This window comes from Marmota monax, unplaced genomic scaffold, assembly GCF_021218885.2.
Source record: "Marmota monax isolate L192 unplaced genomic scaffold, Marmota_monax_Labrador192_F-V1.1 WCK01_AAM20220418_F8-fsc00030, whole genome shotgun sequence".
NCBI classification, from domain to species: Eukaryota; Metazoa; Chordata; class Mammalia; order Rodentia; family Sciuridae; genus Marmota; species Marmota monax.
The window spans coordinates 3,064,736-3,077,894 of NW_026691988.1; the positions used below are offsets into that span (position 1 = coordinate 3,064,736).

The 13,159-nt window shown below is 35.6% G+C and overlaps 1 long non-coding RNA gene across 1 annotated transcript in view; it reads right to left on the minus strand.

Annotated features, from left to right (window-relative positions):
• Nucleotides 1-12,195, minus strand: part of LOC124095920 (uncharacterized) — a 51,785-nt gene extending 39,590 nt beyond the window's left edge. Inside the window, exons 1-2 of the long non-coding RNA XR_006852694.2 lie at nucleotides 9,310-12,195; nucleotides 4,970-5,032 (exon numbers count right to left, since the gene is read on the minus strand). This is a non-coding gene — a long non-coding RNA (uncharacterized LOC124095920). The remainder of the gene's footprint in view (nucleotides 1-4,969; nucleotides 5,033-9,309) is intronic.
• Between the last annotated feature and the right edge of the window lie 964 nt (nucleotides 12,196-13,159).

Here is a 13,159-nt window from a genome sequence, read left to right on the forward strand (position 1 = left end):
ATCCAATATTAAATATGCTTTGAAAGAAATCAGGGGAATTATCCCATTCAAAAAAATCTCAGAAAAATAAAATACCTGAGACTAAATCTAACCAAGAAGGCGAAAGAACTCTACAATGAAAACTAGAGAACACTGAAGAAAGAAATTCAAGAAAACCTCAGAAGATGGAAAGACCATCCATGTTCTTGAATAAGCAGATTTAATATTGTCAAAATAGCTATGTTAACAAATTACCAAAAGTATTATACAGATTCAATGAAATACCCATCAAAATACCAGCAACATTCTTCACAGAATTAAAAAAAAAAAAGAAAGAAAAGTTCTAAAATTCATTTGGTAAAATAAGAGATCCAGACTATCCAAAGTAATCCTGAGCAAGAAGAGTGATCGAGTGATACTGTAGGCATCATAGTACCAATATCAAGTTATATTATGGTACAAACACAGCATGGTGTTAGCATCAATGAAATAGAATAGAAGACACAGAGATAAACCCACAAAGTTATAGTCATCTGATAAAACAAAGCCAAAAATATATGTTAGAGCAAAGATAGCCTTTTAAACAATGATACTGGCAAGACTGGATATTTATATGTAGAAAAATGAAACTAAATCCTCATCTCTCACCCAGTATAAAAGTCAAATCAAAGTGGTTCAAATACCTAGGAATTATACCAGAAACTTTGCAACTGCTAGAAGAAAACATAGCTTCAATATTCCAACATATTGGCGCAGGCACCAACTTCCTTAAAAGAGCCCTAAAGGTCAAGAAACAAAAAAATAAAATAAAATAAAGATATGAAAAAGATAGGGCTGGGGCTGGGGCTCAGCGGTGGCACACTTGCCTGGAATGTGTGAGGCACTGGGTTCAATTCTCAGCACCACATATAAATAAATAAAATAAAAAATAAAGGTCTATCAAGAACTAAAAAAAAAAAATTAAGATATGAAAAAAATGTTCAACATCTCTAGCAACCAGGAAAATGCAAATCAAAACTACATTGAGGTTTCATTTCATTTCAATTAGAATGGCAATCATCAAGAACACAAATAATAATAAATTCAGGCAAGCACATTGGAGAAGAGATACACTCATATATTGTTGGCAGGACTGCAAATTAGTATAACCATTTTAGAAAGCAAACTGGAGATTCGTTAAAAGACTGGGAACATAACCATCATATGACCCAAGTAGCCCACTCCTCAGTATACATCCAAAAGGACTAAAATCAGCATGTTGTAGTAGTGCAATTCAATATTCATGACAGTGCAATTCACAATAGCTAAATTACGAAACCAGATGCCCATCAACAGATACATGAATAAAGAAAATGTTATATGTATATATATGAAACAAAACAGGCAATCTGAAGGACACAGGACTGCAAGACACTAGGGTTATCTTGTTATGCTCAGAATTCTCTATCCCTGGGAGTTGGTGCCTGAGCTCAAGGTCCCGATTGATACAGCTCTGTGACTTTGCATGCAGCCTCCTCAGGCCAGCGTCACCATAACATCTGGCCCATCTTGACCGTACCTTTGTACAAGAAGTTTCCAACACAACATATCCATGAGGCAATCAGAGACCATGATTCAAATAACTGTTCTCCACAGTAGAGAAAGAGAATGAACTCCAGAATGAAACTGACAAAATTACGCTATGGACATATATGAATATGCCACAATTAATTCCATTTGTATGTATATCTGTAAAGGAACAATTTTAAAACATAAATAGAAGAAAGACCAGTAAATAGGGGGAGGGAGAAAGGGAAAGAAAGAGAAAGCAGTGGGGATTGAAATGGAAGAAATTCTATTCCATGCATGTATGATCATGTCAAAACAAAACCTCCTGTTATGTATAACTATAATGCACTAATAAAAACATTTTTAAAAGTGTTTTTTATCATTCTATGAACTGCAAACTATTATCTCCTTTAACTCTGACATTTGATTTACTAAAACATATTTTCTTCACTTAACAGATAAATTGGAGCCTGCTAAATATTAAAATAGAAATTGAGGAGAGATGTTATAAATACAGAATGGAGATATACATGTGTGTTAAATATAAAGTAAGGGTTCTGGTTAATAAAATGTAGAGCAAAATGGCTTTTATTCTATCAAGTCCCTATACACATTTCAGTAAAATAGCAATTCACCACAATATAACTTTATTTGGAGTGTTATGTTGTTAGCTCATTTTACTTGCAGAGAAAAACATCTTTCTTTCTCTCTCTCCCTCTCTCTCACTCCTCTCTCCTTCTCCCCACCCCCGCCTCTTTCTCACATACACACACACAAGGGCTACAAAGATTTTTTGCTTTAATTTTCTTCTGATTACAAGAGTGAATGTTCTGAGAGCCAAAAATGTTAAAAGTTCAGGAAAGTCAAAAGAAGAGAAGAAGAAAACCCATAATTATCCAGAGACAGACATTTCTAAACTTTTTCCTATACTAGTAGAAACGACATAGTATATATAATTTTGTATCCTGGTTGACACCACAGCATATGTTTTCTCCCTTTGTTAAGAACTCTATATTAACTAAAATAAGAAAGTTAGAAGCCTAAAAGAAAATGTTTTTTGACATATTTATTTAGCCAGAAAAGAAAATAAATTTGAATACCCTGATTTCCAGAGCATGCAGGCACATTTTCATGTAAAGTCAATTGCATTTAGCTCTGCTTAACTCAATTGTTTACAGAATGCCAAGTATAATATTATCTAATAAGAAAAGAGTTTATAAGGTAATGATCCTGACCTCAAAGAACTACGAATTTCGTTGAAAACACAAAATTTTAGAGCATCCAACAATTAAATAATAATGTGAATGATATATAATCAGGCATCTGTAGAACACAACCTCAACATCCAGGGAAGCTCAGGGGTTTTAGACTTAACAGGGCTTGAATCTAAGGTAAACATAAAATCACAGGTGTAACCACAAGCCAGCTGCTCATGGTAGCACATCTACCTAGGACCATTCTACAAATCTATAATTCCTTACTTCCTTAAAGAAGTATGCACGCAGTTGGGGGACAAGAATAGGCAAAGTCCTCCAGAGTATGACAGCAGAGATAGGGCCAGTGGAAGATTATCATCTGATTTCTACTTGTATTTATTTCTTCCATTAATTAGCACATGCAAAACAGGTTGAATATGCATGCAAAACTGGATTGTAAGCAAACAGTAAAATCATGCATTCACAATTGCATGATTGAAAATATGCAAAAGAATATGCCACTGTTAGGGATTCCATTTAATACATTACCTAACCCCAAAGTTAATGCAGATCCCTATTCCTTAACTTCAAATGAAAATATGTGGTCTACTCAGAACTCAGAATGCTTTCAGGTCTTTCTTAAAAGAAAGCATGAGAAATATTTTTAAATTATTTCAAATAGCCAAAAAGAAATATGTTTTTTGAAAAATTCTTGGAGATATTTTAAAAAATCAATGTAAAAACTAAAGATTGAAAACTACCTTGAACAAACATAATACTGGACTCCTAACTATTATAGTTATTGTCTAGTCATATAATTAAACTGAAACTACATCACACTAAATATGAGTATCAACAAAAGCAGAAAAAATATACACTTAATATGTTTTCTTTCTGTTTTCAGCTTCTAAGCTCCCTGCTGTGCTTAAGTCAAATACTGGGTGTAGGGTACATTAAGAATAACAGCAGGGTTTATTATCCCTGTTCAATATGGGCAAGATTTTTTCTTGCTTAATATTTTTTACAAACTGTAATTTCCATGAAGTTAAAGTATTTTACACTGTGACATTTAGCATCAAGTCACGGCCTTAGCAAATGAAAAATTATGCCATTGCGTAATGTCTAGAAATGAAACATGAACATATTAGTAATGAATCTTATTTCAAATCATTGAGTAATTGCTACAAATTTCCTTTACACAGTATCATCACCTAAAAGCACAGGAAAAATAAGACACCCAGAGACTCCATAGCCAAAGAGAAAACTATAAATTGGATTACATTTATGGTAGTTATCTATTTTTAATGCGAATGTTCAGCCTTTTTGTCTTACAAAGATCAATGGAAAAGAGGGCAGTATTTTTATTGGGCCATTAATTTTGAAATGAGAAATACTTCTGAGATGTACAGGTAGAGATTTTTCTGCAGGGTGGGCTGCTAATCCCACAGCCCATAAAATCTATGTCTCCTCAGAAACTGCAACTCCTCAAGGCAACAGGATATAAAGTAGGAGGATTCAAGTTGACACCAGAGAAAGGCAATTCCCACCATGCTGTTGGTTCAGAAAGAAACACCAAGTATAGTGTCAGTGTGTTTTATTTTTTCTAGTCTTTCATTTGCTCAGAGAATCAAGTTGACAGGAAATAGTGTCAGAGAGCAGCACCTCATCTGAGTATTGCAGAGTCGCCCTTGAGATTGATGAGCATGCCAAGGTTCTTTCATGGGGTCAGAAGGTGTGTACATCAACTTGGCCCCTAGCCATGGATCTTTCATTACAAGGATGAATTTTAAAACCTGTCTGAAGATTTTATCCTTAGGATCTAAAATAAGAATGAACTTTTAAACATATAATACATGAGCTAATCATTTTTAGAATTGTTTGATATCCTCAACAGATTGCAAATATGCACTGTCTGTGGAAGAAGAGCCAAAAGGCAGAGAAAACCACTGAGATTAAAAGAACATTAGAGCCAGGTGCGGAAGCACACGTACTTCAGCTCAGGGGGCTGAGACAGAAGGATCTCAAGTTCAAAGCCAGCCTCAGCAAAAGTGAGGTGCTAAGCAACTCAGTGAGACCCTGTCTCTAAATAAAATACAAAATAGGGCTGGGGATGTTGCTCAGTGGTCGAGTGCCTCTGAATTCAATCCCTGGTATCCCCCCCCCCAAAAAAAAATTAAAATTAGGTGACAAAAGATGGCTAGAGAAGAATTTTAAGGAAACAAGATTAAAATATAACCAAAACATACCTTTGTATCAGTAAAAAGCAGAACTTGCACAGGAAAATGTGAATCTGTGATCTGGAGAACAAACTTTAGATTTCCCAGAATGCATAGTAAGGGGAGAAAGAAATTTTTTAAAATTAGGGGATTACAGTTATTTGGAACACAGAAACAAGAAAATAACTATCACAAGCAACAAAAGTATAAAAAAATTGTTTGAAATATATAAAATACCTGAAAACGGAGATTGAAAATTTAGTCTACATCTAGACTAAATCAAATGAGAGTGCTAAATCCATAGTAAAAATTTTAATCACTGCCATCTAATTATCAAAATTGTTTATGATTCTCAACATTAACCACAGATGCTCAGCTGTTGCCTTGCTTGTAACATCCAAGTGTTCATCTTGGACAGGGATGGATTCTAAGCCAGATGTTTAATGCTCTTTGATTAGCTAGGATTTTACTGCAAAATGCTTTTCTCAATCTTGACATAATGTTCATCAATTACTAGGTGGAATATTGCAGTGTAAAGAAGCAATCAAAGTTATCATTGTCTTCTAGAAAAATGATTGAGCTTTAGTCTTACTATAGTTCAGAAAACCCACTTCGGCCAGATATCACTGGCATAAATAATGAACATCTTTGAACAATGTGTTGAACCTATTCAGCTAAGGGATAACAGGGATATTGCACCTGGTGGTAGCAGCACAGGTGCCTTCCATGCCATTAGGTAACATTCTTGTTGCATAGTCTTGTTGCATATAAATCATTAATAAGCACTTTGGGATGTAAAGGTAAGTTGTTACTTCAGTTTCAGTATCAGAATCCAAATGATAGTCATTGGACCGTTAGACTATGGACTGAAAAACAAAGGGGATTAAAAGTCTTGAGAAATTAAGCAGAAATTATCCATTATTTACAAATACAAAAACCAAAAAACCTGAATTAAGATGTTCCTTAGCACAAAGCCAGCCTCAGCAAAAGTGAGGTGCTAAGCAACTCAGTGGGTTCCTGTCTCTACATAAAATACAAAATTGGGTTGGGGATGTGGCTCAGTGGTCGAGTGCCTCTGAATTCAATCCCCAGTAACCCCCAGACCCCCAAAAAATGTTCCTTAGCAACATCAATTGGCAAGCCTTTGGAGTAATGTCTACAGAATTTCAATGAAAAGATTATAAAATAAGAATGTCCACAAAGACATTCTTTAATACAAAAATACCCACAAAGCCTATGTATGTAGAAAAATTCTTGAAAAAATTATTTAGAGGAGTACTTAGTCAAGATGAGTGAAAATTGTATTACTCAACTAATAGCCCAACTATATAAAAAGGCTCTTAAGGTTTATGTAAGTTTGAATTTCAAACTTAGACTACAACAAAAATTGATGTATGTGATGACAACAAATTAATAACCAATTACTATGTATATTGGCCATATGTTGATAAAATCTGAAAGTAGCTGTCCATTTGTATGATTGGACATTCCTTTCATCTATACCAACAATGAAAATAAAAACTAATTCACATTCCTAGAACTTAAAATTTAAGGCATTTCATGAAATAAATGAATATGTGATTCTCCAAAAAAGAAGGAAAAAGAAAAACAATTGGACAAGTATTTTCAGGAGTATTCAATAGATCAAGGACAAATTTTCATAGATTTAGACTTTCTCAAATGTTTCTCTTCTGCTTCAGGATTTTTACCCACAATTCCAGAGCTCTATCACATACCCCAGAGTTATCTCCCACTATTTCTGATGATGATGTAAAATACTACTTGCTGAAGTTGGATTCCAGCTCTTGTTAATAGCAGCTAAGTACAGTTATAACACTGGATAAGAAGAAATAACTAAACTAGAAATTTCTTCTCTCCAAACTCTGTCTCCCTTCCCCCTCAATATACATCTTCAGAGGTTCCAGAGAATAAGTGGAAACCATTCTCGTTGCCAAGTAACCTAGAAACATTTTCCATTTCTTTAAAATTCATCTTTAATGACCTGAATCATTGACTTTTTCTAACTCTGAAAGATAATTATATTATGGCATAAGCCCCTCTGCCAGGCATCCTTCATCAAAATTTTATAATACTCCCCCACTCGTTATGCCAAAAGAATCATTTCTTATTATGTGCTTCTAAATACATAAAAATATTCAAAAAAAAGCTTGTAATTAAAAATTATCAAAATACTAATGGTGGTTACCTCTGGATGAATTCTACATTATGTTAAATAACTTTCTAAATATTCAATAATACTATATTATTTTATAACAGAAAAAGATGTTTTAAGATCAAGTTATAAATTTTTTATGGTATAGAGGATAATAATTATTTTAGAATATGTAGCAAAATATCTAGACATCAGTAAACACACACCTGCAGAAATATTAATAGTAATGATCATGTGGTAATAAATTATGAATAGACTCTACCTCTTGTGTATTTTTTGAAATTTTATGTAATGATAAAAACTATTTAATAATAGAAAATACTACTCTTATAAAACTCAAGGGCACAGAATCACATTGAGAAACATATATTCATCCATACCATAAAATATTTATTGTGTTTTACTGCTATTTCACTTTGAGAATTTAATAGACTACAAGGCACACGAGATAAGCCACCTGGTACTCAATAGATACAATAAAACAAGCAGAAGCAGAGAGGTGACACATTAGGGCTGTTTTGCCATGCTGCACATGCCACAAGAGAGCACGGACTGCTTTAATTACTAGTCATTTGAATTTCTGATAGATATTATAGCAAAATTTAAATCTTGTTCATTTACTTTGGCAGCTTGACAAGGGGCTCATTTACAATCCTTTGAGGGAATTGCAAATTTCCCAGGCTTCAATTTGGGGTGAGATGGCATTATTCATAGAAGAGTATGTAATGGAATTCAGGGCTGGATATTAATTAGTCTGAAAATATTTTTAACCCATCAGAAGCCTGGGTTAAGATTTTTTTTATGTTTGGAAGAAATGATAGAAAGGAGAAAAATCAGTTATAAACTTTAAAAATTCAAATAGGGTACAATATCCACATTTACAACATTTTTAATCTAAAATTTTATCAATGGAAAACTGTTAATATAATTATAAGATAAATACTGATTTATACTGACCCCTTCCAAAAGTCTTCCAAAATTCTCTTGACTAATATTGTGAGCAGTGTAGTTTCTTTAAAAAACAAGTCTTTTCAGTTTTAGAATGTAAACTCGACAAAAACTAAAAATTTCCTTTTGTTTCCCCTCTATCCAGACTCCCAGTTCAGCACCATAAACATTTGAAATTCTGAATAAGCTCCACTTCTTAGGAGTGGGGCTGAGGCAAGGCCCAGGCCAAGTTAAAAAGCAACAACACAGTGTGAAGAAATTTGAAGGTGGATCTGTGGAGGCTTTGAGAACTAACAGTGAAGCCTTTTTCTTCATAGAAGAAAAAAAATTTTAATTTCCAGGTTGTGTTTTAGAATCTTCCCACAGGCAGCATGTAAAAGGCCTTGAGTGAATATTTATCAAGCATGAATATTCATCTCAAGGGCAAAAAGAATTCAAAGCAAAAGACATTTTAGTGTTTTTTTTTTCTTTTTCAAAATGCAAATTTATCTTTTTCATGACTGTTGTGTCCATGGGTGGCCCTTTGCATATCAATTTCAGATATTTTTCTTAAAAGCCAATAAAGCATAATTTCATGGGATGATAAAAGTAAGTAATAAAGGATGATGAGATTTACATTTCAAAGTTTTACAGTCCCAAACAAATCAACTAATTAAACCTAAGAATAGTGGATGAATAAGCTTCCTACCTTAATAGTGTTAGAACAAGGTCCTAACTAGCCCTCTTAATATGAATATTTCAACTTCATTCTCACCCTCTCTGGTCCCTAGGCACAGGGATCTAACTCTCTGAATATGCTCGACATCATTCAAAATTAACAACCAGAAAAGCTATCAACACACAGGAAAAAATGGACTGGTCCATTACATCTGTTCATTTCCTCTTCTGAGGGAATCTCTAATCTCAAGAGAACTTTCAGCTAACATAGACAAATCACAAGAAGACACTGACCTTTCTTCTTAGTAACTGAAAAGCAAACACAGATTCAAATAAATAATAACTTTTCATTGTATAGACATCAAGTTTTTAACCTGATTAACATGAACCATACCAACAAAATTAAGTTTTGAAATTTGCTGTAGGTTTAAGGGTGCCTTTTGATTTATTTCACTTTGGTGCTTGTGTTTCGTGATTTAACAGAACTGGTTATCCAATCACCAAATCACTTCTTTGATGAAGTAAATGCTCTGGCCTGCAGTAAAGGTTCAGCTCTCCTTTGTCTAACTCCAGAGACTTTCAATATCCTCACCATAAGGCATCTTTTCATCTTGAATTCACTAAACGTCAGTCTCAACTGGAGAGTGCAACACTGTGGATACAAAAGAGCCGATTACTTGATATTTGTATGGACACTTGATTCCTCAGCAACACTGGCTGGTGAAGTGATTCCCCATTTTCCCATGGCAGCTGTGCATCAAGGGATGCATGCAGCCTCTCTAATGAGGATAGCAACTGTATCTCCTCTCCATCACAGATCTGTGAAAACAAAAATTTTTAAACAAGGACTATGAGAAGATATTAAAAAGTCACAAATACAAAGAGAAGAAAAATCAAATTAAGAGTTCCTATATATTCAGGAGGTATCACTTTAAGCCCTTGAATGGATTGAAGTATTTAAGTCCACATAGCAAACCTCTTTTCCCCATTGTACCTCCCAAGATCCTGAAGAGTTAGGTGATCTGCTCGTGGTCACCGAGATTTAAAAAAGCAAGTCATTAGGAACATGGATTCAAACCTAGATGTGGCCCTAGAACCCATGCTCTGAATTTACTATGATATGCTATTTTCCCGTGACTGGCTTTATGTCAATCGTTTTTTGTTTTGTTTTGTTTTTTTAACAAAGGTCATAAATTGTCATTGTTATCCAACCCAAATCCCTGCTTAAGTGATTTTTTTTAACTTCTAGATTTGCTTAAATAAAAATAAGATTAATTATAGTTTTAAAAACCACAAAATTGGTGGGAATACTGTTTCTTTGAGAGTTATTAGAGGACCCCCAACAGCTGCTCCAATGCAAGAATCCTGGCAGCTGTGTCCACACAGATGCCCTGGCCTCAATATCAATGCAGGACTCCTGGCTGCTGGGCCACATAGGACCCCCAGCATCAGCACCAGTGCAGGACCCCTGGCCTCCGCTCCCGTGTGGACCTCCATCTACCAATGTGGGGCTCCACCCTTGCCTCCATCTTGGGACACTGCAACTGCTGCCATAGTCACCTGCACCTGGGGATACCGGACAGGGTCTGGAGACACCCCCCAGCCACAAAACTGCACTCCACCAAGCTACTTTTCTGAATGTGCCACCCAACACCACTGCCTGCCAGACACCCCATCTCTGAAAGCAGCCACCTCCATCTTGGAATACCTTTGTTGCCCTCTTTAGTTGGGGCAACTTCCAGCTTAGGACACCAGCTGGGAGCTAAAAACAATACCAAGGTACCTATAGTCCCCAACTCCCCCCTCTCCCCTGCAGCCACTAACTCAGCACAGTGCCTGAGGCTACATGGCTGGTCCTCAGCTCCCAAGGCCTAGTTCTGATCTGCCAGATACAAAACAGCTCTCCGCAGGTGCACAGCCCCAAGAACGCAGCCCACAAGACCTTGGGAGTGAGAGGTCCTAACTGGGAAGGAGAAAGGGAGGGGGTGAGTGAGATACAGTTTAGAGATGAAATTAGAGACCAGGAACTGTGAGGTCTACAGGTCATATAAGGAGATAAGACCAGGTATCCACATCACAAGAGCTGGCCCCAAAGGAGATCCTTGGGGTACAGTCTCCCATTGGGGACCAGCAAGTGCTACACACCACTTCCAGGAGTTCCACCCCCAAGACCAACCCTCCCACCCTAAAAACCTTTGCCATCCTGAGGGTGGAGATACCAGCAAACAATAGACAACCCCACGTATTGGATGAGAAGGGAAGCAGGAAATATAACTGAACTCCAACAGAAACAATCCTTGAATTTTCCTTCAAGGTTTTTTTTTTTTTTTCTTTTCTCTCTTCTCCCACCCTCACATGGACTGGGATGTCTGAATAGTATATTACAGTTGTATTGCATATTCTTTTATCTCCTATTTTTACATTTTGTTTTTCTTAATTTTTATGTTTATTTGTTGTATTCTCTCTATTGTCTTCCCACTTACTTGTCTCCCCCAAATCACTTTCTCTCTTCTACTGCTAGCCAACTTCTTTAGATTCCTCTTTCATGCTTCCTAATAACTCTATGTCCTCACCTCTTACCCCCTTAACATCTCATCCTATACAGCACCCCCAGTTCTCTCTTTGTCCACCACCAGAAACGGTAGACCCTTTTGTAAACCTACTGTTTATATTGTAGCTAAAACGTGAACTTACTATTTCTGTATATTGTGACAAAACCGTAAACATCTTAATAGGAGCTATTTGGTTTAAGGCTGTATATTGTTTGCATTGGGATCTGTTAATAGTGTTCTTCCCCCTTAAAGGCGAGGTATTGGAACCCCACAGGGACACTATAAGCTTATAAGGTAAAAACTGTAACACCTTGGATCTGCAGTGCTAGAAGGGAAGACACATGAACAACATGAAAAAAAAAAGAGAGAGAGAGAGAGAGAGAAGAAAGTGCCCCAAACAAACCAAGATACTACATTATTAGAATCCATGGCCAGCACAGCAAAAGAAATTACAGAGAAGGACTTCAGGATGTATATAATTAAAATGTTCTGTGAATTAAAGGATGATATAAGAGAGCAAACACAGGCAGCAAAGATTATTTCAATAAGGAGATATAGATTCTAAAACAAACCCAAAAATAGAAATCCTTGAAATGAAGGAAATAATAAACCAAATTTAAAACTTAATAAAAGGCACCACCAACAGATTAGATCACTTGGAAGACAGAATCTCAGACAATGAAGACAAAATATATAATCTTGAAAATAAAATTGACCATACAGTGAAGATGGTAAGAAACCATGAGCAGAATATTCAAGAATTATGGGATAACATAAAAAGACCAAATTTAAGAATTATTGGGATAGAGGAAGGCATAGAGTTACTAACTAAAGAAATGAACAATCTATTTGATGAAATATCAGAAAATTTGAATAAATAATTTTTTTAAAAAATCCACAAAATTAAGTTATTTAGTTGTATGATAAATTTTATCACCTTAACTTGAAAAGAATCAAGTCACATGAGAAACTAGAAAGTTTAATTACAGAGTCACAGGGAAGGCATACATTCTTAAATTAAAATTCATGTTAGCAACATAGCCTTAAAATTAGTTCATGGATGAGTTTGCCTCTATGATTTGTATCTAAAACGTCCCCAAAGCTCACATTTTGAATATTCAGAGGTGGGGCTTCTGAGAGATGACTGAGTCATGAGGGTTCTGACCTCATGAATTCATCCACTTATGAACTCATAGATTAATGGGGAATTAGGAGGTAGTAGAAACTCTAGGAGTTAGGGCCTAATTTGAGGAAGTAGGTCATTGGAGGTATGATCTTGAAAAATATTTTTTCCCCAGGCCCCTTCCTCTCTATCTTTTTTCTGCTTCCTGGACACCATGAGGTGGGCAGCTCCCTGTCATGATGTTGTTCTGAAGGTCTAAAAACAATGGAGCCAGGTGACTATGAACTGAAACTTCTGAAACCATGAATCAAAATAAAACCTTACTCCTTTAAGTTAATATTCTCAGGTATTTTGTCACAGCAATGAAAACTGACTGATGCATTCTCTTTTTAGAAAAAAAGAAGAAAAGGCAAGCATGCCATCAGCAGATACATTTAAATATGAAGTATTTTCTTTAGAATCTATTAAGAATTAACCTTTTCATTATCTGTCATTTGCTCTGTTCCTGTTTCAGTCACTTAATGTCTCAGATCCTTAGTACTCGTAGATTGTGGATAAGTGTTTTCATTCTTATTATTAATAATGCTTTTTCTCTAGAGTTTGCTGCCCAAACTGCCTCCCTCCTTACCTAAGGAACTGCACCTCCACTCCCTTTTTTTGAGGGACGCTTCTCACCTCCACAGGGTTTGGAAGGACTGTCAATTACAATGCCCAGCCATGCTGGATACAAGGGTGGACTTATGACTCAGTGACTTATCAGAAAGAGA